General features: G+C 43.7%; 1 long non-coding RNA gene across 5 annotated transcripts in view; it reads left to right on the plus strand.

Annotated features, from left to right (window-relative positions):
• Window positions 1–599: 599 nt before the first annotated feature.
• LOC140487726 (uncharacterized) overlaps window positions 600–25,273 on the plus strand; it is a 31,104-nt gene continuing 6,430 nt past the window's right edge. The window contains exons 1-3 of one of the 5 annotated variants that reach the window (XR_011962902.1): window positions 600–1,678; window positions 15,427–15,548; window positions 21,028–21,170. This is a non-coding gene — a long non-coding RNA (uncharacterized lncRNA). Of the gene's footprint in view, window positions 1,679–15,426; window positions 15,549–15,574; window positions 21,171–23,126; window positions 23,210–25,273 lie in introns of those variants that run through there. The other 4 variants (XR_011962903.1, XR_011962904.1, XR_011962901.1 and 1 more) reach the window with 4 other exon arrangements.

The following is a 25,273-nucleotide window of genomic DNA, read 5'->3' on the forward strand; positions in this document are numbered from 1 at the left end:
CCTGATCTGTGAATGCCTGTCCCCCCCTCCCCCTGATCTGTGAATGCCTGTCCCCCACCCCCTCCCCCTGATCTGTGAATGCCTGTCCCCCCCCTCCCCCTGATCTGTGAATGCCTGTCCCCCCCCTCCCCCTGATCTGTGAATGCCTGTCCCCCCCTCCCCCTGATCTGTGAATGCCTGCCCCCCACCCCCTCCCCCTGATCTGTGAATGCCTGTCCCCCCCTCCCCCTGATCTGTGAATGCCTGTCCCCCCCCCTCCCCCAGATCTGTGAATGCCTGTCCCCCCCCTCCCCCTGATCTGTGAATCCCTGTCCCCCCCCTCCCCCTGATCTGTGAATCCCTGTCCCCCCCCCCTCCCCCTGATCTGTGAATCCCTGTCCCCCCCCCCTCCCCTTGATCTGTGAATGCCTGTCCCCCCCCTCCCCCTGATCTGTGAAGCCTGTCCCCGCCCCCAGGCTCTCCCTCCTCCTGGGTCAGTCCCACAGGCCCCTCCCCATCTCCACAGGCCCCTCCCCATCTCCATTGTCTCCATTGTCTCCGTCACTGGGACCGTAGGCCCCGCCCACCCCCTTTGCGTCACCAGTATAACGGCGCATGCGCCTGGCCCCAAACAAAATGGTGGCCACGGCCAGGTCCCGGAAATTAAACTCAGGGCTGAAACCGCGGGACCCGCTCATTCTTATTCGGTTCGCGGGACCTTTACTGGATATTACGAAGACAGATCGCACCACCTCTCCCACCACTGGCTCTATGATTCCTCCGGGACCACCCTCTCCCCGCCATAACCTGGATACTGAAAAAGGGGCCTTCAGTCAATTTGCGCATGCTCCAACGTGCTCAATCCAGCGCCTGCGCACCGGTGTCTTTTGGGGGGCGGGGTAGATATCGCGCGCCCTCTTCAGGAATGTCCTAGAACTTCATCCTGCAGCCAGGTCTCAGGGATGACCATTCAGTCAGATTGTGGTCTTCTCACTCACTTTGCTTCTCTTTAATTAGCTTCATAGATTATGTGAAGGGGACACTCTGTGGTCAGGAAACAGAACCAGGTATCATATTAGAATTGGAAAGATTGATTTTTATTTTATGTTTGGAATATTGTTCAATTCTGAACTTGGAAGGAAAAAACACCAAGTGACGAGGAACTGTGCACCTGTCCTGTGTGTGGATGAAATCATCTGAACTGTCAAAATATAATCACAGTCAAGCTGGGGAGAAAGGATGGGAATATGAGGACAGTGAAGGAGGATTCAAATCCCCACCTCAACTGGAAATTCAGCAATGCACTCACACTGAGGAAAGGCCATTCATCTGCTCCAAGTGTGGGAAGGGATTCACTCAGTCTTCTCAACTGCAGGCAGACCATAGAGTTCACCCAGATAAAAGAACTTGTTAAATCACAAGACTTTGGAAAATGCCATAGAAATTCTGGGCAACTGATTGACGTATTCGAACAGAGGAGAGACCATTCAGGAGTTCTCACTGCGGCATTAAGTTCAGACAATTATTTCAACTCACTACACACCAGCGAGATCACACTGGGTAGAGGCTGAGAACCTGCTCTGACTGCAGCAAGGCGTTCATTCAGTCATCCAGCTGCAGATATATCGGCAAACTCAGACTGTTCCCCTGAGCCGAATGAGAAGGCATTCTGTACCATATCCTATGTGCAAAAACACCGGTGAGTTCACACAAGCGTGAGACCATTTCATTGTGACGTGTTTAGGGAGGGATTTACTCACTCTTCTGCCCTACTGGGAGGCCAGTGAGTTCACACTGAGACTAGGCTTTTTAAATGTCCAGACTGTGGGAAGTGCTTTAAAGGTTCCAGGAAACTGATGTTCCATCAACATGTTCACAATGATGAGAAACCTTTCTGGGGCTCTCACTGCAGGACCAGGTTCAGTCAATCATCTGACATCAAACATCAGTGAGTTCACACCAGGGAGAGGCCATTCACCTGCTCTGTGTGTAAGAAGGGTTTGCTCGCTCATTCAACCTGCTGAGACACCGACGTGTTCATAAGGAACTTCAGCAATGAGATTGTGCTGTTAACCACATCCAGGCCCAAGCCATGTTCACTGAGTCTGTTTATGCTCAGGTTAATTAACCTGTGTGAGACAGGTTTAATATTTTGGATAAAAGTCAAATAAATTAGTTTTGCATTAGCTATATTGAGCCATTTTAGCATCTCTGACACAAGTTAGTTCATTTTTGAAGGGATCACCCCCACTGTGGTATTTCACCATTGGCCCTATTGAAGGTTGAAGGTTCATGGATGAAGAACTCCAGAAATGGACTGGAGGACAGTCAAGTTTCAGTATCTTAAGGAATAGCTGGTGAGAAACAAGAGAAAACCTGACTGAAGTCTGGGCTTTCCTTGTCAGTGTAAGTCTGGGGTGAATGATTCCTAACTCCCCGATCTGTCTGACATTCAACCAGTTTGGTACAAGATGAGCTCAGTTTCTACGAGAATAGGGACAAATATTCTTCACAACTGAAGGCAATAAATATAGTCGTTAGAGAAGTGGAAAGGACATTAAAAAGAAGATAGTGAATTATTGTTATAGAACTGAACAAAACCAAAATGTTGCTTAAAGAAAACCAAAATTGAACATTTCTGCCCTACAGTGGTCAGGATTAGAAGACAAGTAAGCAAACTGAAACAGGGAGAACCAATTAATGAGTGATAAGGATTGACATGGAGATGGAGTAAAAGCTATCAGGATTTGGGTAATCCAAGATGGAGGATGGGAAAAGTTTTGGCTGTAAAAACTGCTCGCTTTTGGAGTATTTTACGTGTTGGAAGTGAGTTCCTCGAATTCCACAAGCAGTAATTACTGTTTTTAAGCTGTTGCATTGTTTTGGAAGTTTGGGAGAAAAGATCAAAACAATGGCTCTTTAAAAAGGAGGAAGTGAACAAAGGTAGTGACCACATGGTCTGGGAGAGAAACGGAGAGGGAGAGAGACAGAGACAGAGAGAAAGAAACCTACACTGCTAACTGACACAGCAGTGAATCTGCACAGTTACTGCCTTTGCTGTTTGAGTTCAAGTGTTTCCAGATATTGGAGTGTGTTGAAGAAAAATTGACAAACAGCGAAATTCACAGCTGACATTCGAGGAACCTATGTTGGAGAGCACACAGCACAGGAGCAGATAAGTGCCTGGTTTTTAAGTGTAATATTGCTGTCATTTTTAATGGTGAGTGTTTTTTTTGAGATCTGTCCTTTGATTAAAATTTAAAAATATGAAACATACATACTAAGTTAGGCTGGATTACTATTTTTTTTAGTGCATAAGACTATGCTATTTTCTGTAGGTTGTTAAGGTACAAAGATGGCCTTGAGTCGAGTGATGTGCTCTTCCTGTCAGCTGTTGGAGATTAGGGACAGTTTCCTTAATTCTGATGATTATGTCAGCAGTGTGTTTGGTTGTGAATCCTATCAGATTGCATCGATCATTTGGAGCGGCAGTTTGAGGCAAGGAGGAATTTACAGGAACTAGGGGCATCTGACGGATGGTAGTTTTAAGAAAGGGAGAAAAACCAGGAAAAGTAGGAGAGGGAGGCAGGTCGTGCAGGAGTCTCCTGTGGTTAACCCCATCTCAAACAAGTATGTTGTTTTGGAAAATGTAGGGGGTGATTGCCTTTCAGGAGAATGCAGCATGAACAGCCAAGTTTCTGGGACCGAGACAGGCTGTAATGTAACAAGGGGTATGTCAGGTACCAAGCGATTGATTGTGAGAGGGGACTCTCTAGTCAGAGGCACAGACAGATGTTTCTGCGGCCGACAGTGAGAAATCAGAATGGTGTGTTGTCTCCCTGTTTCCAGGATCAAGGCAGAATATTCTCAAAGGGCAGTGGGACCAGCAGCAGGTCACTGTGCACACTGGAACAAATGACACAGGAAGGAAAATGGATGATATGCTGAAGAGAGGAGAGAGAAAGTTAGGCAGGAATTTTAAAAGGAGGTCCTCGAGGGTAGTAATATCTGGATTACTCCCGATGCTGTGAGCTAGTGAGGCTCGGAATAGGAGGATCAAGCAGATGAACGTCTAGGAAAAAGTGAAGACCGCAGATGTTGGAGATCAGAGTCGAGAACGTGGTGCTGGAAAAGCACAACAGGTCAGGCAGCATTTGAGCAGCAGGAGAATCACCATTTTAGGAAAAGGCCCTTCATCAGGAATGAGGCTGTGAGCCAAGGGGATGGAGAGATAAATGGGAGGGGGGGTGGGCCTGGTTAAAGGTAGATGAGAGTGCATTAGATGGATGGAGTTGGGGGTAAAGGTGAAAGGTCGGGGGGAGGGTGGAGTGGATAGGTGGGAAGGAAGATTGACAGATCGGACAGGTCATGATGGTGGTGCTGATTTGGAAGGTTGGGGCTGGGATTGGGGGGATGGTGAGGGGGAGGAGAAATGAGGAAACTGGTGAAATCTACATTGATAGTGTGTGGTTGCAATGTCCCAAGGTAGAATGTGAGGCATTCTTTCTCCACGAGACAAGTGGTTAGGGTTTAGTGATAGAGGAGGACCAGGAACTGCATGTCCTCAGCGGAGTGGGAGTCGGGGGCGGGGAGGGGGGGGGGGTGGGAGGAGGAGGAGGAGGAGGAGGAGGGGGAGGAGTTGAGAGGTTTTCAGCCACAGTGGTGGGGTTGGTTGGTGCGGGTGTCCTGGAGATGTTCTCTGAAGCACTCAGCAAGTAGGCGACCTGTATCCCCAATGTAAAGGAGACTGCATCGGGAGCAACGGATACAGTAAATGACGTGTGCGGAAGTGCAGCGAAAGCTCTGTTGGATGTGGAAGGCTGCTTTGGGGCATTTGGGAAGTGAGAGGGAGATCGGGGCACAGGTTTTGCAATTCCTGTGGTGACAGAGGAAGGTGCCAGGAGGGGAGGGTGGGTTGGTGGGGTGTGGGGTGTGGACTTGACAAGGGAATGGTCTTTACAGAATACAAATAAGTGTGTGGAGGGAAATATCTCTGTGGTGCTGGGGTCCATTTGTAGGTGGCGGAGGATGACGAAATGTATCCGGAGGTTGGTGGGGTGGAACGTGAAGATCAGGGAGATTCTGTCCTTGTTTAGCTGTGGGAGCCGGTGGGTTTGTAGAAGATGTCAGTGTTGAGTCGGACACTGTTGATGGAGATGGAGCGGTCTAGGAAGGAGAGGGAAGGTGGTGTCCGAGATTAATGTGTAGCCAAGGAGCTTGTGTGTGGGAGAAAGATTCACATTTTAGATCATTGGAAGCTCTTCTAGGGCTGAAGTGACCCATATAAGAGGGATGAATTGCACCTGAATTCAAAAGGGACTAATATACTGGCAGGGAGATTGCTGCAACTGCTTGGGAGGAATTAAATTAATAAGGTGGGCAAGGGGATGGGACCCAGGGCGATAGTGAGGAAAGAGATCAATCTGACACTGGTACAGTTGGGAAAAGGAGCAAGTCAAACAGTCAGGGCAGGCAGGAACAAAGCAGAGAACAACGTAGGACTGATACATCAAACTGCATTTTCATCAATGCAAGAGACCTAGCAAGGAAGGCAGATGAACTCAGGGCATGGTTAGGAACATGGGTCTGGGATATCAGAGCAATTGCAGAAACGTCGCTCAAGGATGGGCAGGACTGGCAGCTTCATGTTCCAAGATACAAATGCTACAGGAAGGATAGAAAGGGAGGCAGGTGTGGAGGAGGAGTGTCATTTTTGATAAGGGATAACATTATGACTATAATTACGGAGGATATTCCTGGGAATACATCCGGGAATTCATTTGGGTGGAAGTGAGAAATAAGAAAGGGACTATTACCTTTTTGGGATTGTACCTTGGAGCTCCACATAATCAGCAGGGAATTGAGTAACAAATTTGTAAAGAGATCTCAGTTATCTATAAGAATAATAGTGTGTTATGGTAGGGAATTTTAACATTCTAAATGTAGACTGGAACTGGCATAGTGCTAAAGGTTTAGATTGGATTAGATAAGGTTTGATTAGATTAGATTTACTTACGTTGTGAATACAGGACATTTGGCCCAATGAGTCCACACTGATCCTCCGAAGAGCAACCCACCCAGACCCATTCCCTTACATTTACCCCTTCACCTGACACTACAGGCAACTTCGCGTTGCCAATTCACCTAACCTGCACATCTTTGGACTATGGGAGGAAACCGGAGCACCCAAGGAGTGGAATTTGTTAAGTTTGTACAAGAAGATTTTCTGATTCAGTATGTGGATGTACCTACTAGAGAAGGTGCAAAGCTTGACCTTCCCTTGGGAAATAAGGCAGGGCAGGTGTCAGTGGGGGAGCACTTTGGTGCCAGTGACCATAATTCGATTAGTTTTAAAATAGTACTGGCAAAGGATAGACAGGATCTAACTGTTAAAGTTCGAAATTGGATAAAGGACAATTTTGGCAGGATGAGGGAAGAACTTTGAAAATGTGATTATGTGCAGATTTTTGCAGGTAAAGGGATGGTTGGAAAATGAGTAGCCTTGAAAAATGAGATAATGAGACAGTATGTTCCTATTGGGGTGAAAGGCAAGGGGAAGGCAAGGCAAGGTGTGGGGAATGCAGGATGACTCGAGAAATTGAGGGTTTGCTCAAGAAAGAGAAGGAAGCATATGTCAGGTATAAACAGTAGAGATTGGGTGACTTCTTCAAGTATAAGGGCAGTAGGAGTATACTTAAGAGGGAAATCAGGAGGGCAAAAAGGGGGCATGAGGTACATTTGGCAAACGGGGTTAAGGAGAATCCAAAATGATTCTACAAAAAAAGCATTAAGGACAAAAGGGTAACTAGGGAGAGGATAGGGCACTTCAAAGATCAGCAAAGCAGCCTATGTATCAAACTGCAAGAGATGGGAGGGGGACATTAAAGGAGTATTTGTGTCAGTGCTTACTGTGGAGAAGGGCATGGAAGAAATAGAATGTGGGGAAATAAACAGTGATATCTTGAAAAATGTCCACATTACAGAGGAGAAGGTGCTGGATGTCTTAAAACACATAAATGTGGGTAAATCCCCAGGACCTGATCAGGTGTACGCTTGAACTCTGTGGGAAGCTAGAAGTGATTGCTGGGCCCATTGCTGAGATATTTTTATCATCGATAGTCACGATGAGGTGCTGGAAGGCAGCAGGTTGGCTAACATGGTGCCACTATTGAGGAAAGGTGGTATGGAAAGCCAGGGAGCTATAGCCCAGTGAGTCTGATATCAGTGGGGGCGGTTGGGGGGGGGGGGGTGCATTGCAGTTGAAGGGAATCCTGAGGGACAGAATGTATTTGGAAAGACAAAGACTGATTAGGGATAGTCACCATGGCTTTGTGCATGGGAAATCATGTCTCTCAAACTTGATTGAGTTTTTTGAATAAGGAGCAAAGAGATTTCATGAGGGCAGAGCAGTAGGTGTGATTTATATGAACCTCAGTAAGGCGTTCAACAAGGTTCCCCATGGGAGACTGGCTAGCAAGGTTAGATCTCATGGAATACAGGGAGAACTAGCCACTTGGATACAGAACTGGCTTGAAGGTAGAAGACAGAGGATGGTGGTGGATGTTTGATTTACAGACTGGAGGCCTGTGACCTGTGATGTGCCACAAGGATCAATGCTGGATCCACTGCTTTTCATCACTTACATTTAAGATTTGGATGTGAACATAGAAGGTATATGTAGTAAGTTTGCAGAGGACACCAACATTGTAGGTGTAATAGACAGCGAAGAAGGTTACCTCAAACTATAACGGGATCTTGATCAGATGGGCCAATAGAGCAAACGTTGGTAGATGGAGTTTAATTTCGATAAATGCAAGGTGCTGCATTTTGGAAAGGCAAATCAAGGCTGGGCTTACACACTTCATGGTAATGTCCAATGGAATGTTGGTGATCAAAGAAACCTTGGAGTTCCGTGGAAGTGGAGTCCCAGGAAGACAGCATAGTGAAGAAGGCATTGAGTATGCTTCCCTTTGTTGGTCAGAGCATTCAGTATAGGAGTTGGGAGGTCATGTTGCGGCTATACAGGGCAATGGTTAGGCCACTGTTAGAATATTGCGTGCAATTTCCCTCATAAAGGAAGGGTGCTGTGAAACCTGAAAGGGTTCAGAAAAGATATACAAGGATGTTGTCAGGGTTGGAGGGTGTGAGCGACAAGGAAAGGCTGAAGAAGCTGCAGCTGTTTTCCCTGGAGTGTCGGTGGCTGAGGGGTGACCTAATAGAGGTTTGTAAAATCATTGAGGCATGGATGGGATAAATAAGGTTTTCTTTGTTTAAAGGCAAATGTGACATTGATGTTCCAGATGTGATGCAACTGGTTAAACCACTCTGCATTAAGCCAAACAGAATTCACTTAAACACTACGGTTGAAACACAAACAAAAGAAAGTGGCATTAAACAATTGGAAAACATAACCGACTACTTGATACAGTAACTTACTAATTTCCTGATCCAATGTTACAACATCTCATAAACACACCCCTTGGCAAAAAGGTAAATTCAAATTCGTATTCTTACAGGCAGGAGGGAACAATGTCCGAGTGCTCAGTTAGGAATCATTTACTGAAGCTTGCAACCTTCTGATACTCAAAACATCTTGGGAATGCTGCAGCTCGACCAAAACTAGAAGAACCTGAACTGGCCACTCCTTTTCCATTGTTAAACTTTTTTAAAGAAAAAGCTGCAAACAATCTGGACTCTTCAGCACCTCTGCCCTTACAATCTCTCTTCAAAAAAACACAGGACAAAAATAACATTTTTATGATAACAGCATCCTCATATCACCACACCCCTCAGTCCGCTTGCCCCCGACAGACACACACACACACACACACACACACACACACACACACAGTCTTTTGCTATCTCTCTCTCTCATACACACACACAGAGGCATGGTCTCTCTCTCTCTCTGACTCACTCTCTTACACATGCTCAGGCACAGTGTTTTTCTCTCTCTCTTACACACACAGAGACACACACACACAGAGGTATGGTCTTTCTCTCTCACACACACACAGACACGCACATACACAAATACACATACACACATACACAGAGACACACGCGCACACACACACACATACAGAGGTATGGTCTTACTCACTCACTCTCTCTCTCTCACACACACACACACACAATGAACTATTATCTTTTATTTATTTTATGGGGTGTGGGTGTCGCTGGCTGGCCAGCATTTTATGCCTGACCTAAGTTGTCCTTGAGAAGGTGGGGGTGAGCTGATTTCTTGAACTGCTGTGGGTTAACCCCCAATGTAATTAGGGAGGGAATTCCAGGACTTTGACCCAGTGACAGTGATGGAACGGCGTTATATTTTCAAGTCAGGATGATGCATGACTTGGAGGGGAACTGAAGATAGTGGAGTTCCCACACATCTGCTGCCCTTGTTCTTCTAGATGGAAGTGGTTGTGGGTTTGGATGGTGCTGTCTGAGGATCCTCGGTGAATTTCTGCAGTGAATCTTGGAGATAGTAGCAGCAGCAGTGTGTACTGAGCATGTGTGGTGGAGGGAGTTGACTCTTGTGGATGTGGTGCCAATCACGTGGGCTGCTTTTCCTGGATGGTGCCAAACGTCTTGAGTGTTGATGGGGCTGCAGCCATCCAGGCAAGTTGGGGTAATTCCATCACACTTCCAACTTGTACATTGTAGATGGGGGACAGGCTGCAGTATTCCTTGCTGCAGTATTCCTAGCTTCTGACCTGCTGTTGTAGCTACTGTGTTTGTGGCAAGTACAGTTGAGTTTCTGGTCAATAATAATGCCCAGGATGTTGAGCAGCTTATTGCTGAGCAAGTGCTGCTTTATAGTACTGTTAATGACACTTTCCATCACTTTACTGATGATCAAGAATAGACTGATGGGGGCGTTAATTGGCTGGAATTTGTCCTTTTTTTAATGTACAGGACATCCTGGGCAAGTTTCCACATTGTTGGTTTGGTACCAGTATTGTAGTTGTACTGCAACATTAATAAGAGACAAAGATGATTTCATTTTAAAAACCTTAGTCTTAATCTATTATTACATGACAATACATACACCTTGCATCACCTGGAACCATGCAAGTATTCACTACAGCATTCTGTTTCTGTCTATTTACTCCTGTCACCAAATCCCTCCATCTTACATTATCCAAGTTGTGACAAGTCATCAGCAAATGCATTTTCTCGTCCTGCCACGTGTATCATTTTCAAATTGAATGGCTGCAGTAATAAGCTCCATGTAAACCATCTGGAAGTGCAGCCCTTACATTTCTCCAAAAGCTTTAATGGGTTATGATCAGTCCAGACAATTGACCAAGGCCCATTACTGACAATACAAATGTTGAAATGTTGGAACACCAAGCTCAAGGTTCTCCTTCTCAATTGTGGAATATTTCTGATGAATATTCAATTTCCTGAAGAAATACCCAATGGGGCTTTCTATCTTCTCATTGTCATCTTGTAAGAATACAACACCAACACTCATATCAATCACATCAGAAGCCATCTTGAGGAGCTTTGTGCAATTCGGCATCGCTAACACTGGGGCAGTGGCTAACACAGCTTTCAGGTTGGCAAATGCTTTCTGACATTCTACTGTCCACTGAAATTTCCTGCACTTCTTCAATTAGTCAATTAGTGGAGCAACCACACTACTATAGTTTGGTACAAACTTCTGGTAAACCTTTTCATTCCCAGGAACCATCGTCCTGCTGTCGTTGTCAATGGCATTGTCGGGGCCACCTGTCCATGCCTGACAACATGGCCGAGGGACATGACTCGGACTTTGGAGAATTCACACTTAGACAGGTTTATCACCAGCCTGCATCCCAAAGTCAATTGAATACTTCCAATAAATGCTGCAAATGTTCCTTCCGTGTGTGACTAAAAGATCACAAGGTTGTCGATGTACACCATACAATTGGATAACCCAGAAATTACTTTATTACCTAGCCTTTCAAATGTGGCTGGCACATTTTCTAAACCAAATTGCATGACTTAAATGAATTGGATGCGAGCATAAGAGGTACAGTTAGTAAGTTTGCAGATGACACCAAAATTTGAGGTGTCGTGGACAGCGAAGAGGGTTACCTCAGATTACAACAGGATATGGGCCAATGTGCTGAGGAGTGGCAGATGCAGTTTAATTCAGATAAATGTGAGGTCCTGCATTTTGGGAAAGCAAATCTTAGCAGGACTTGTACACTAAATGGTAAGGTCCGAGGGAGTGTTACTGAACAAAGAGACCTTGGAGTGCAGGATCATAGCTCCTTGAAAATGGAATCGCAGATAGGTAGGATAGTGAAGGTGGTGTTTGGTATGCTTTTCTTTATTGGTCAGAGTATTGAGTACAGGAGTTGAGAGGTCATGTTGCGGCTGTACAGGACAATGGTTAGACCACTGTTGGAATATTGTGTGCAATTCTGGTCTACTTCCTATCGGAAAGATGTTGTGAACCTTGAAAATGTTCAGAAAAGATTTACAAGGATGTTGCCAGGGTTGGAGGATTTGAGCCACAGGGAGCGGCTGAATACGCTGGGGCTGTTTTCCCTGGAACATCGGAGGCTGAGGGGTGACCTTATAGAATTTTACAAAATTATGAGGGGCATTGATAGGATAAATAGACAAAGTATTTTCCCTGGGGTTAGGGAGTCCAGAACTAGAGGGCATAGGTATAGGGTGAGAGAGGAAAGATATAAAAGATACCTAAGGGGCAACGTTTTCACACAGAGTGTGGTACGTGTATGGAATGAGCTGCCAGAGGAAGTGGTGGAGGCTGGTACAATTGCAACATTTCAAAGGCATCTGGATTGATATATGATATTCAAGGAGAGAATCAGCTGGTTAAGCCACCTCATTGTAAGCCACCTTATTTAAAAGATTACTGAGGGATATGGGCCGGCGCTGGCAGCTGGGACCAGTTTGGGTTGAGATATCTGGTCGGCATGGACGGATTGGACCGAAAGGTCAGTTTCCATGCTGTACATCTCTATGACTCTATGACTTTAAGTTGGTAACATCCATTCATTGTTACAAAAGCCGAAATTGTCTTCTCTCCTTTGGATAAAGGTACCTGCCAGTATCCTCTGAGCAAGTCCAAATTACAAATATAAGTTGCTTTGTTCTACCTTTTCAATACAGTTTTCTCAATGTCGAATTGGATATGAATCAGACGCTGCAAGTGCATTAACTTTGCAATAGGCTGCACACAATCATCTGGTTGTGGCACCATTACTATGACTGAGCTCCAATTCCTGCAACTCACTTTGATGCTGTTGTTTTGGAACATGCGTTCAAGTTGTCTTTGAACCGATACCAACTTTCTTTGGCGTACATCTATAAGGATATTGCTTAATTGGAACAGCATTTCCTATATCTATATCATGCATAATTAAATTAGTACTTCCCAGCTTATTCCCACATATCTCACCCATGTAATAGAAATAACTCTTTCAGGTCACTTTGATTTCCGGTGGAAGGTACCTCAATAATTTATACCAAATTTTGAGAACGTCCTCATTGTCCATTTTAATTTGAGGAAAGTCCAATTCAGAATCCTGTGAACTCACTTTGTCACGCGAGTTGATTCCAGTCACACACTCTCCTTTGACTTTCCTTCTCGATTGTTATGGACCAGACCAAACCCCTTAAAACATTTCAAGAAGGTAGCCCAGACCCTATCTTTGTTAGTTGTTTTGAGAAGGTGTACAGTGGATATTCAAGGAGAGAATCAGCTGGTTAAACCACCTCATTGTAAACCAAACAGGATTTATTTAAAAGATTACTGAATGAAACACAAAGAACAGAAACAGAATACCGAATAACTTATCCTATCCTAAAACCTAACAGTGTATCTGTTCCAAGGTACTTGCAACATCCCCACAAGCACCCCTTGGCACAAATGGTCATATCAAACACAAGTTATCACAGGATAGACACCTGAGAGAGATTACCAGCCTGGACCTGCTTCTTTGGGTCCAGCAGTCTTTCTTCACACGACTGCTAAAAAAAACTAAACCAGAGAAAAGCTGAGCTGGGAGAACTGGCCGCTCCCTTTCAATATACAAGTGTTTGTTTTTTAAACTTGAAAGCATTCTCCCTGCGGCAGTATCTGTTAGCTATTGTCAAATTGGCCCTAGAACCCTTCCAAACTCAGACTTTTTCTGAACCTGAGTTTTTATGACCTCCAGAAGAAAAAAGACCGAATGACAACCTAACCTTGTTAAAGTAACAGCTTTGTCACAGGATCAAATTATCATTTGAGCATATTCACATGACACTCTGAGATTGCTTTCTATCTGCAGTCCTTATCAAATAATTCACCTCACTCAATTTTCTTTCACTTTGATAAGTTCCACTAAATCTTGCTTTTATTTGTTCAAGTGGAAGTAACACTAACACTTTATCCATGTTCAAAAAATTCCAAATTTTCGATCTCTTGTCTGCTTCCTGCTTCATCACGTGCTGTGCTACTTTTCAATGCCATCTAGCCAACTCCCCGCTCAATTTAATCATTCCCTAAAATTTGATACACAGTTCAAATATGTTGCTGAACTCTGACTCACTAATTTCTCCTTATTTAATTTCAGTGGTCCTCTCAGCTCATGCCCCAACACTCATTCAAATGGACTGAATGAGGCAGATTCATTTAGTACATCCCTATTGGCAAGATGTGCAAATGGAATTCCTTTATCCAGTTGGTTGGATTATCTTGAATATAAGCCCACAATATGGTCTTCCCTAAATTTGTTAATGGTCTTTGAAGTTTGATGCCACCTTTCTAACACTCCCTGCTATAAATTTGATGTAAAATTTGATCCTTGATCTGGTTGTATCTCTGTGGGTAGTCTTTATTGAGTTAAACACTGGGGTAACTCTTCTACAATCCTTCGAGCAGTGATATTGCACAGATGGAATAGCCTCTGCAAATCTAATGGACTCATCTATTATTGTTAACAAATACTGACTCCCACTTTTTGTTTTATGTAGGGGACCTACTGAATCAGTTAAGAACCTTGTAAGACCGTAAGACCATAAGACATAGGAGCAGAAGTAAGGCCATTCGGCCCATCGAGTCCACTCCGCCATTCAATCATGGCTGATGGGCATTTCAACTCCACTTACCCGCATTCTCCCTGTAGCCTTTAATTCCTCGTGACGTCAAGAATTTATCAATTTCTGCTTTGAAGACATTTAGCGTCCCAGCCTCCACTGCACTCTACGGCAATGAATTCCACAGGCCCACCATTCTCTGGCTGAAGAAATGTCTGCGCATTTCTGTTCTGAATTTACCCCCTCTAATTTTAAGGCTGTGTCCACGGGTCCTAGTCTCCGCACCTAACGGAAACAATTTCCTCGCGTCCACCCTCTTCAAGCTATGTATTATCTTGTAAGTTTCTATTAGATCTCCCCTTAATCTTCTAAACTCCAATGAATATAATCCCAGGATCCTCAGCCATTCCTCATATGTTAGACCTATCATTCCAGGGATCATCCGTGTGAATCTCCACTGGACATGCTCCAGTGCCAGTATCTCCTTCCTGAGGTGTGGGGCCCAAAACTGGACACAGTACTCCAAATGAGGCCTAACCAGAGCCTTATAAAGTCTCAGCAGCACAACGGTGCTTTTATATTCCAACCCTCTTGAGATAATTGACAACATTGCTTTCGCTTTCTTAATCACGGACTCAACCTGCATGGTTAGCTTTAGAGAATCCTCAACTAGCACTCCCAGATCCCTCTGTACTTTGGCTTTACGAATTTTCTCACCATTTAGAAAGTAGTCCATGCTTGTATTCTTTTTTCCAAAGTGCAAGACCTCGCATTTGTTCACATTGAATTCCATCAGCCATTTCCTGGACCACTCTTCCAAACTGTCTAGATCCTTCTGCAGCCTCCCCACTTCCTCAGTACTACCTGCCTGTCCACCTAACTTTGTATCATCGGCAAACCTCGCTAGAATGCCCCCAGTCCCTTCATCCAGATCATTAATATATAATGTGAGCAGCTGCGGCCCCAACACTGAACCCTCCGGGACACCGCTTGTCATCGGCTGCCATTCCAAAAAAGAACCTTTAATTCCAACTCTCTGCCTTCTGTCAGACAGCCAATCCTCAATGCATACCAGTAGCTCACCTCGAACACCATGGGCCCTCACCTTGCTCAGCAGCCTCCCGTGTGGCACCTTATCAAAGGCCTTTTGGAAGTCTAGGTAGACCACATTCACTGGGTTTCCCTGGTCTAACCTACTTGTCACCTCTTCAAAGAATTGTAAAAGGTTCCTCAAATTCAGGGATGGGTATTAAGGTGCTGGTTTTATTCCTGCCTGAGGTTTTCCAGGTGCATGACATGTTTGACATTTCTATCAACTGTAAACTCCATTTAATGCATTCTAGGCCAGTAAAAATGTTCTTGTATTTTGATGAGTTTTATCACTCCCACAATGACCTACAGGTAGCTCAGGTGCTCCATGCCACACCTCCTTTCGAAAAGCCCCTGGTAATGAATTTGTGCCACTTTCCCATCTGCCTGAATATGTGATCGCCTCCATTTCCTCATCAAGACATCATTTTTAGGTTAGTAACATTTGGGAATGCTTTCCGATTCTACTTCTGTGTGTGCCTTTCAATATATTGCTTCAGTGTTTCATCTTTCCGCTGTAGCTCAGTTAATTTCTCTGAACTGAAAATATCCATTTGTTCATCATCTGTACTTGTTTTGTCTCAGTCATTCAATCAAATATGGTCTCTGATAATTCTGCTTGAACTTGCTTATCTGTATTCTTTGTTTTCTTCTCCTGTGTCAACTGGTGGCTTTGTGACTTTGTTATCAGTCTGTTAATGTTCTCCAATTTTTTCATGATTCACATAACAATGATGTTCATTGTATTTTATTTGGAGCATGAGATAATCCATCCACAAGAATGTTGTATTATGGCATTCTATTAGAGTGACAACTAACTTTTCACTGCCCAATTCTAACAGCAGACCTTGTCCCAACAATAGTCTTCACTTCTGACCGAAAAGTCAATGTTTCGGGCAGGACACTCCATGAAAAGCCTATGCCCCAAAAGTTGACTCTTCTCCTTAGATATACTGTCTGACCCGCTGTGCTTTTTCAGCGCCACGCTTTTTGACTCTGAGCTGCAGTCCTTTCTTACTCCCTTTCCCTTGGTTGTCTGGTCTGGAATAGTCTGAGAGGTACGGATGCCCTTGCAAGGAGTTTTGTGTTCCTGGAACATACAGAGGGAGGAGTGAAAAGGTATGGAGACATGCAGCGTTTGTTGGGTTGAATTGAGATGTGGGTGAAGGTATCCCAGTTAGAATGCTAAGATTTGGAGGTGACATGACAAATTCTTGAATTCTGTGTCCTCTCAAATGGAGAGTCCCTAAATCATCCAACAAGTGTATCTTGGGCATGTTGACAGAATAGAAGCATGTGACATGTGAACTTACTTCCTGCATGGTGAGATTCCTACAGCCAGGCAGCTAGTGATGGACCAAAGGGTCCGCTTTAGGAACGCTGAAGAATGGTATGACAGTCTTGAACATCGACTATACATGGAGAGAGTCCCTATTGGCTGAGAGAAATGAATGGGAAGATTTCCATTGGTTTGACATGTGCTGTCAGGGTGACCTTAAATGCTAAAACTAAAGATAATAACTCATCATGACACTCTGTAATTGTTAGTGAGAAATTGGTGATAGAAGTTGTCTCTTATGAATCAGTCTTTTCATCAAGCAGTAAAGTTACATTACATGGAGGCACACAATCTGAAATACATCAGAGCACCTTCCAGCAACTGGAGCATGCTGGTGGCCTCTGACAAAGAAAGTAGTTTCAAGGAAATATGATGTGCTTCACATGGCTACAGATACAGAAATGTACATGCACACATACACACGCACACACACAGACATGCACCTACACAGAGACACAAACAGACACAGTTATGCACACATCCCCACACAGAGACACACACAGACACTCACACACACACACACACACACATACAACCATACAGACACAGACACATACATACACAGATACACGCACACAGACACATGCGCACATAGAATTGCAGACACACACACAATCACAGAACAAAATGACATCTTGTGTTAAGACTGAGCAAAGCTGCACTTCAGTCATCACATCTTGACACTTGGGAGGTGATGTGTCATTGAAATTTGAGTGGTTATGTCTCCATATTATTTTTCGGGTGGGATGATGAGTGATATTTTGAGTTAAATGGGGAAGCACTAATACTGTCCATGGTTTTCTCAGGGCAATATCCTCTTCAACATAGAAGATAGGAGCAGGAGGAGGCCATTCAGCCCTTTGAGCCTGCTCTGACATTATCATGATCATGGCTTATTGTCCAACTCAACAACCTCATCCTGTTTACTCCCCCTTTGAACTATTTGCCTTAAGTGCTATATTGAGCCGCTCTTCAATACATTTAATGTCTTGGCATCAACTAATTCCTGTGATAATGAATTCCACGGGCTCATCACTCTTTGGGTGAAGAAATGTCTCCCTCATCTCTGTCCTAAATGATCCACCCCAAATCTTCAGTCTGTGTCCCCTGATTCTAGACACACCCACCATCAGGAGCATCCTCCCTGTATCTACCCTGTCTCGTCCTGTTAGAATGAGATCCCCTCCCATTCGTTTAAACTCCAGTGAATACAATCCTAAGCTGGACAATGTATCCTCGTATTTTATTTCCAAGCAAGGACACCCTTCCTCAGAAAATGAGACCAAAACTGCACACAGTGTTTGAGGTGTGGCCTCACCAAGGCTCTGTATAACTAACTGTAACAACACATCCCTGCTCCTGTACTTGAAGCATCTCACAATGAAGACCAATATAGCATTTGCCTTCTTTACTGCCTGCTGCACTCGCAAGCTTACCTTCAGTGACTGGTGCACAAGGACATGTAGGCCCTGCAGCACACTCTCCTCTCCCAATTTACAGCCAGTCAGGTAGTAATCCACCACCTTACTTTTGTCTCCAAAGTGAATAACCTGACATTTATCCAAAATAACTGCATCTGCCATTGTTTTGCCTGCTCACCCAATCTGTCCAGACCATGCCATTGGGTCTCTGCATCCTCGTCACAGTTCACCCTCCCACCCAACTTGGTATCATCTGCAAACCTTGAGATATTGCATTTTATTCCCTCATCCAAATCATTAAAATAATTGTTAATAGCTGGGCTCCCTGTGGCGCCCCACGAGCTACTGGCTGCCAATTTGAAATGGACCCCTTAAGCCCTACTCAGTTTCCTCTCGACCGATCTGTTTTCTATCGATCTCAGTACACCTACCCCAATCCCATGCGCTTTAATACTGTACAGTGATGTCTTAAGTGGGACATTGTCAAAAACTTTCTTAAAGCCCAAATATACCATATTGACCAGTGCCCCTTTGTCGACTCTGATAGTTACATCTTCACAGAATTCCAATAGATTTGACAAGCATGATTTCCCCTCCATAAATCCATGCTGACTCTGTTTGATCTTGCCACAGCTTTCTCAATGCTTGGCCATAAAGTACTTGATAAAGGATTTGATAATTTTCCCCACTACTGATCTGAAGCTCACTGGTCTATAATTCCTTGGTTTCTCTGTACCTCTCTTTCTGAGTATTGGAGTGGCAGTAGCTGCCCTCCAATCTGCAAGGGCTGTACCAAAATCTAGTGAATCCTGACAACCAAAGCATCCACTATTTCTAGAACCATTTCCTAAGTGCTCTGGGATGTAGATTTATCAGGCCCTGAGGATTTATCGGGTTCAATCCCCTCAATTTCCCAGCAGCATTTCTCTATTAATATTGACCTCCTTCAGTTCTTCCCTCTCAATAAATCTTGCATTCTCCAGGATTTCTGGTACCTGATTTCTATCTTCGAGTCAGAGAGTCCTACAGCACAGAGAGAGGTCGTTTAGCCCAAACTGGTCCATACTGACCAAAATGTCCACCCATGCTAGCCCCATTTCCCTGCATTTAGTCCACACCCTTCTAACCCTTTCCTATCCATGTATTTGTCAAAATGCCGATAAATTTTGCTAACGTACCCACCTCAACCACTTCCGCTGGCAGCTCATTGCATACGCGTGCCAGCCACTGTGTAATCAAATTGCCCCTCAGGTTCCCATTTGTACTTTTCCCCTCTAACCTTAAACTAATGCCATCTAATCCTCGATTCCCCAACCCTGGCAAAAAAGACTGAGTGTATGCCTCTCATAATTTTGTACAAGGTCCCCTCTCAGTCTCCTGGACTGCCAAGAAAAGAAGTTCGAGCTTGTTCAGCCTCTTCTTATAACTCAGACCACTGAGTGCGAGCAATCCGTATAAATTTCTTCTGCACTCTTTCCAGTTTAATAACTTCCTTCCTCGAGCAAGATGACCAAAACAGAACATATGCTCCAACTGCAGCCTCACCAACCTCCTGTACAACTGTCGTTTTTTGTGAAGACAGAACTAAAGGATGTATACAATTGTTCAGCTGTTTCGTTGTCCTTTGTTATACATTTCCCCATTTCCATCTGTAGGGACCCACATTTGTCTTCATCAATCTCTTTCTCTTCACATACTGTGGAACCTTGTCGTCTCAGTCTCCATGTTCCCTGTAATCTTACTTCCTTTTGTACTTTGTTTTCCCATCTTCATCAATCCCTTGGTCCTTCTTTGCTGAATTCGAAACTGTTCTCAAATATCAGACCTATTATTTTTCTTGGCCAATCTTTATGCTTCTTCCTTCAAATGGATACTATCTGAATTCCTTTATAAGCCATGGATTGGCCCTGTTACCCATTTTGCTTTTGTACCAGACAGGAATAAATAGTTGTTGCAGCTCCCCCGTGATTTCCTTGAATATTTGCCAATGCCTATCTACTGTCACACCTTTAAGCACCTTCCACTAATCTATCAACCCCAACTCATGCCTTATATATCTTCATAGTTTCCTTTATTAAAATTCAGCACCCTAGTCTCCAAATCAGCCGGCTCACTTTCCATCTTGATAAAAAAGTTGTATCATGTCATGGTCACCCATCCCCAAGGAGTCTCACGCAGCTGGATTGGCAATGATTCCCTTCTCATTACACAGTACCCAGTCTAAGATGGCCTGCTCTCTAGTTGGTTCATCCACATGTTGGTTAAGAAAACCATCCCATATGTACTCCAGGAATTCCGCCTGTTAGACATTGTGGCTAATTTGATTTGTCCAATCTAGATGCAGGTTAAAATCACCCATGATCACCGATGTCTCCATATCACATGCTTGGCTAATTTCCTGTTTAATACTATTCCAACATGACCACTGCTGTCTGGGGGTCTCTGTATGACACCCACTAATGTTTTTTGTCCCTTGGTATTTCACAGCTCCACCCACACAGTCTCCACATTGTCGAAGCTAATGTCCGAAAAAGAGATGGACAAAAATACGTGACCAGGAATTGAGATATTTTTGCTCAAATATTGATCTTGGTTTGATGCTAATTAGCCTTGTTGACTTTCAATGAGTTGCTTCGTAAAATCTGGGACCGCCAGCAGAAGGTGATGAGCTAGAACATTTGTGGAATTGCTTTCTTAGTAAATGAACATAGATACATTTTGTTGAGATTTTCACAGTAGATGCAATGACAGTGCTTCTCCAGCAGTTGGAAGTGAGGGCTGATAGTAGATCCTTCACCCAACACCTTTCACTCATAAAAAGTTAAGGCACACAAATATTGACTGAGGCTAGTTAGTTGAACATCATTTATTGAAAAAAATGGTGGAGTCTTTAAAAAGGAATGTTATAGCAGAAAACTGAGAATGGCTTTACAAAATGGAAATCTTGCCTGATAAAAGTATCGGAATTCTTGGAGAAAATGGAGGAAACTGTGATTGTAATATGTTTTGATTTTCTGAGGGTGTTTGATAGCACCCATGGATAAGATTACTGAATAAGAAAGGAGCCTTGGCTTTGGAGGGACTGTATTAACATGGAGAGAGGAGTTTTGAAATCCCAATCAGAAAAGTTTGATTAAGTGTTTTATTTTACAGGATGTCAACCTGTGGAGTACCACATAAGTCTGTTCTGGAGATAACAAAAAAAATTACAAAGTATTTTGATGACTTAGATGAGGAAAGTGAATATATTGTAGGCAAGTTTGCGAATGACTCAAAAGTTGGAGCGGAGACAAGTGGTGAGTATGACACAAAAAGAAGTTTGTGGAGGCATACAGATAGGACAAGAGAGTGAACAAGGAGCTTTGCATAATAATGTAATGTGGATGAAATAAATGAGAACAGACATAAACCGTGAAGTTATGCATTTTAACAGGCAAGATAGAGATTGAATTCAGAAATCTACAGGGAGTCTGCATCTCCGAACCACAAAAAGTTAGCTTTTAATTTCAACTGTCAATAAGGATGGCAAATGTCATGTTGGGATTTGTTTAAAAACTAATGGAATATTGAGATTAGGAACAGTCAGATCGAGCAGCTAATGTGTAGCTGAGGAGCTGCTGCAGGGGTTCGGATTCCCATTTTTCAATCATTGGGATCTCTTCAGGGATAGAAATGACCTGTATAAGAGGGATCTGAAATGGAAGGGGACCGATATTCTTGTGGGGAGATTTGCTAGCCGTATGCTGAAGGTTTTAAACCAGTAAGGGGGATGGTGGGAACCAACAAGATCGTGAGAAAAGAGAAATGTTTGAGGTGAGATATGGTGAGCAGTTCTAGGGGTCAAGGCAGATAACAGTTCGGCAAGAGCGAGGTAAGGCTGCTCAACTGCATTTACTTTGATGCAAGAGGCCTAACATGTGAGACAGATGAACATAGGGCATAGATGGGAATGTGGGACAAGGATATCATTACCATTACAGAAATGTGGCTCAGGGGTGAACAGGACTGGCAGCTTAATGTTCCAGGATATAGATGCTATAGAATGTATAGACAGAGGAGCAAGAGAGGAGATGGAGTGGTGGTTTTGGTTAGAAAGAACATTACAGCTGGATGTAGAGAGGATATTTCTTGGAGACTGCCCAGTGAAGTTATATGGATGAAACATAAAAATAAGAAAGAGGTGATGACCTTGCTGGGATTGTAAAATGGACCTCCTAATAGTTAATGAGAAATTTACAAGCGAATATGCTATCTGTAAGAAAAAACGGATAATGATCGTGAATTTTAACTTTCCAAACAGAGTTTGGGGTAGTGTTAAGATCTTGGAAGGTGGAGAAATTGGTTAAGTGTGCACAAGAAAATGTTGTTATTCAATATGGGGATGCACCTACTAGACAGTTCACAATACTTGACCTTCTGTTGGGAACCAAGACAGGGCAAGTGACTGAGGTGTCCATAGGGGCATGCTTCAGGGAAAGTGATCATAATTCTATTGGTTTAATAATAATGATGAGAAAGGATAGAATTGATTTAAAAATGAAAGTTTCAAATACGAGTGTGGCCAGTTTCGATGGTATTAGACTTTGAGAAGTTGGTTGGGGGAGGTTATTTACAGGTAAATGGACGGCTGACAAGTGGGAGGCCTTTAAGAATGAGACAATGAGAGTTCAGTGATGGTATGTTTCTGTTTGTGTGAAGGGCAAGGCATGGGGAAAGCTCAATGATGAGGGAAATTGCAACCTCTGTCCAGAAAAAGAAGGGGGCATTCATCCGATATAGACAGCTGGGATTGAGTGAATCCTGAGAAGGGTAGAAGGGCAGACGGAGTATCCTTAAACAGGAAATCATGAGGGAAAAAAGAGGACATAAAATTGCTATGGCAAATAGAATGAAGGAGAATCCGAAAAGATTCTAAAATTATTTTAAGGTTAAAAGAATATCTAAGGAGAGAATACAGCCCTTAAAGATCAACATGGCTTTCCATGCATGGAACCACAGGGGATGGCTGAAACACTAAACAAATATTTTGCATCAATATTTACAGTAGACAGGAGCATGGAAGCTAGGGAAATAAATAATGTGATCATAAAATGAGTTCATTTTGCAGAAAAGGAGATGTTGGAGGTCTAAAGTAGAAAAATGGAAATAAATCCTAGAGACCTGATTAGGTGTTTCCCAGAACTTTGTGGGAAGCTAGGGAAGAGATTCCTGGACCCCTTGCTGAGATATTTGTATTGTTGATAATCATAGATGAGATGCCAGAAGACTGGAGAGTGACTAATGGGACAGCATTATTGAAGAAAGTTGGATGGAAAAGCCAGGGAACCATAAACTGGTGAGCCTTTCACCCCAGAGATGCTGCCAGACCTTCTGAGCATTTCCAGCAGTTTCTGCTTTTGTTTCTGATACACAGCATCCACAGTTCTTTCAGTTTTTATTTAGTAGTTAGAGAGCATTACATTTTGAATTGGAGGCCTGTTAGAACATAACAACATCCGAACATAAGAAATACAATCAGGAGGAGGCCATCTGACTCCATGAGTCAGCTCTGCCTTTCAATAATATCGTGGATCATCTTTCAATGGACTGAGACTTCACTTACCCACCCCTCACTATAACCCTTCATTCCTTTACTCTTCACAAATCTATCTTCACCTTAAAATATTCAACAGGTTCGACTCAGCTGCTTCACTAGGCAGGGGATTCCAGAGATTCACAACCCTTTGGGTGAAGACTTTGGCTTAACCAGCTATCCTTAGTAGCCACACACACACAGATGACAAGCAACATGAGTTCGATTGGGACAACACTACTATTATAGGACAAGCCAAACAGAGAACAGCCAGGGAATTCCTAGAGGCATGGCACTCATCCACAGATTCTATCAACAAACACATCGACCTGGACACAATGTACCGACCACTGCAACGAACAGCTGGAACTGACAACCGGAAGCGGCAGATACAAATCAATATAAATACCGGAGGAAACATCACAGAAGCGCTTCACAGGAGGCTCCCAAGCACTGAGGATGTCACCTAGACAGGGGATGAAACGTTTGCAACACAAATTCCCAGCTCGGCAAACAGAACCACAACAACGAGCACCCGAACTACAAATCTTCTCCCAAACTTTGAGCCTCCCTGCATCTGTCTTATCTATCCCATTTATGATTTTACAAACCCGGTCCCCCATTCTTCTGAATTCCAATGAGTATAATCCCAGTCTGCTCAATCTCTCCTCGTAAGCCCACACCCTCATTTCCAGAAAAAACACAGTCAACCTCCTCAGCAAACCCCACCCCAGTGCCATCTCATGTAAGGCGATGAAGAGTGTACAGAGTACTCCAGGTGTGGCCACACCAGCGCCCTATACAGCTGCAGCTCCTAATTTTAAACTCTATCCACTGGCAATGAAGGACATTATTCCATTTGTCTTCCTAATTAGCTGCTGTACTCGCAAACCATACTTTTGTGTTTCATGCACAAGAACACCCAGGTCCCGCTGCACAGCAGCATTCTGTAATTTTTCACAATTTTAAAGTAGCCCACTTTGTTATTGTTCCTACCAAAATGGATGACCTCACGTTTACTAACATTGTACTCCATCTGCCAGACTCTTGCCCACTCACTTAGCCTGTCTATATCCTTCTGCACACTTTGCCCTATCACTCATTTAAGTGGCTTCTGTGAATTACAACACTCTACACTTGGGTCTCTAACTTGAAGCAATCTATCTGAATTGTAAACAATTGCAGTCCCAACAATTGTAAATAATTGCTGTCTCAACACTGATCCCTGAGACACATCACTAGCCACTGATTGTCAACCAGAAAAACACCCATTTATCCCCAATTTTTGCATTCTGTTAGTTAACCATTCTCCTGTCCTTGCTAATGCATTGCCCGTAACACTGTGCATCTTTATCTTATGCAACAGCCTTTTGTGCAGCACCTTGCTGAATGCCTTTTGGAAATCCAGATACACCACGTTCACCAGTTCCCCATTGTCTACCACGCTCGTTATAACCTCAAAGAATTCCAATAGATCAGTTAAAGCTGACTTGCCTTTCATGAACCCATGCTTCATTAAATAAATGTAGGTGTTGCATTTTTGTAAGGCAAACCAGGGCAGGACTTACACAATTAATGGCTGGGCCTTGGGGAGTTTTGCTGAGCAAAGACACCAAAGGGTGCAGATGAATCATTCCTTGAAAGTGGAGTTGCAGGAAGACAGGGTGGGGAAGATGGTGTTTGGCATGCTTTCCTTCATTGGTCATAACATTAAGTGTAGGAGTCGAGATGTCATGTCTCAGCTCTACAGAACGTTTGTGAGGCCACACTTAGAATTATTACAGACAAATCTGGCTGACCATTTCTATGAAGGATTTTGTGAAACTT

The sequence above is a fragment of the Chiloscyllium punctatum genome, chromosome 17 (assembly GCF_047496795.1).
Source record: "Chiloscyllium punctatum isolate Juve2018m chromosome 17, sChiPun1.3, whole genome shotgun sequence".
NCBI classification, from domain to species: Eukaryota; Metazoa; Chordata; class Chondrichthyes; order Orectolobiformes; family Hemiscylliidae; genus Chiloscyllium; species Chiloscyllium punctatum.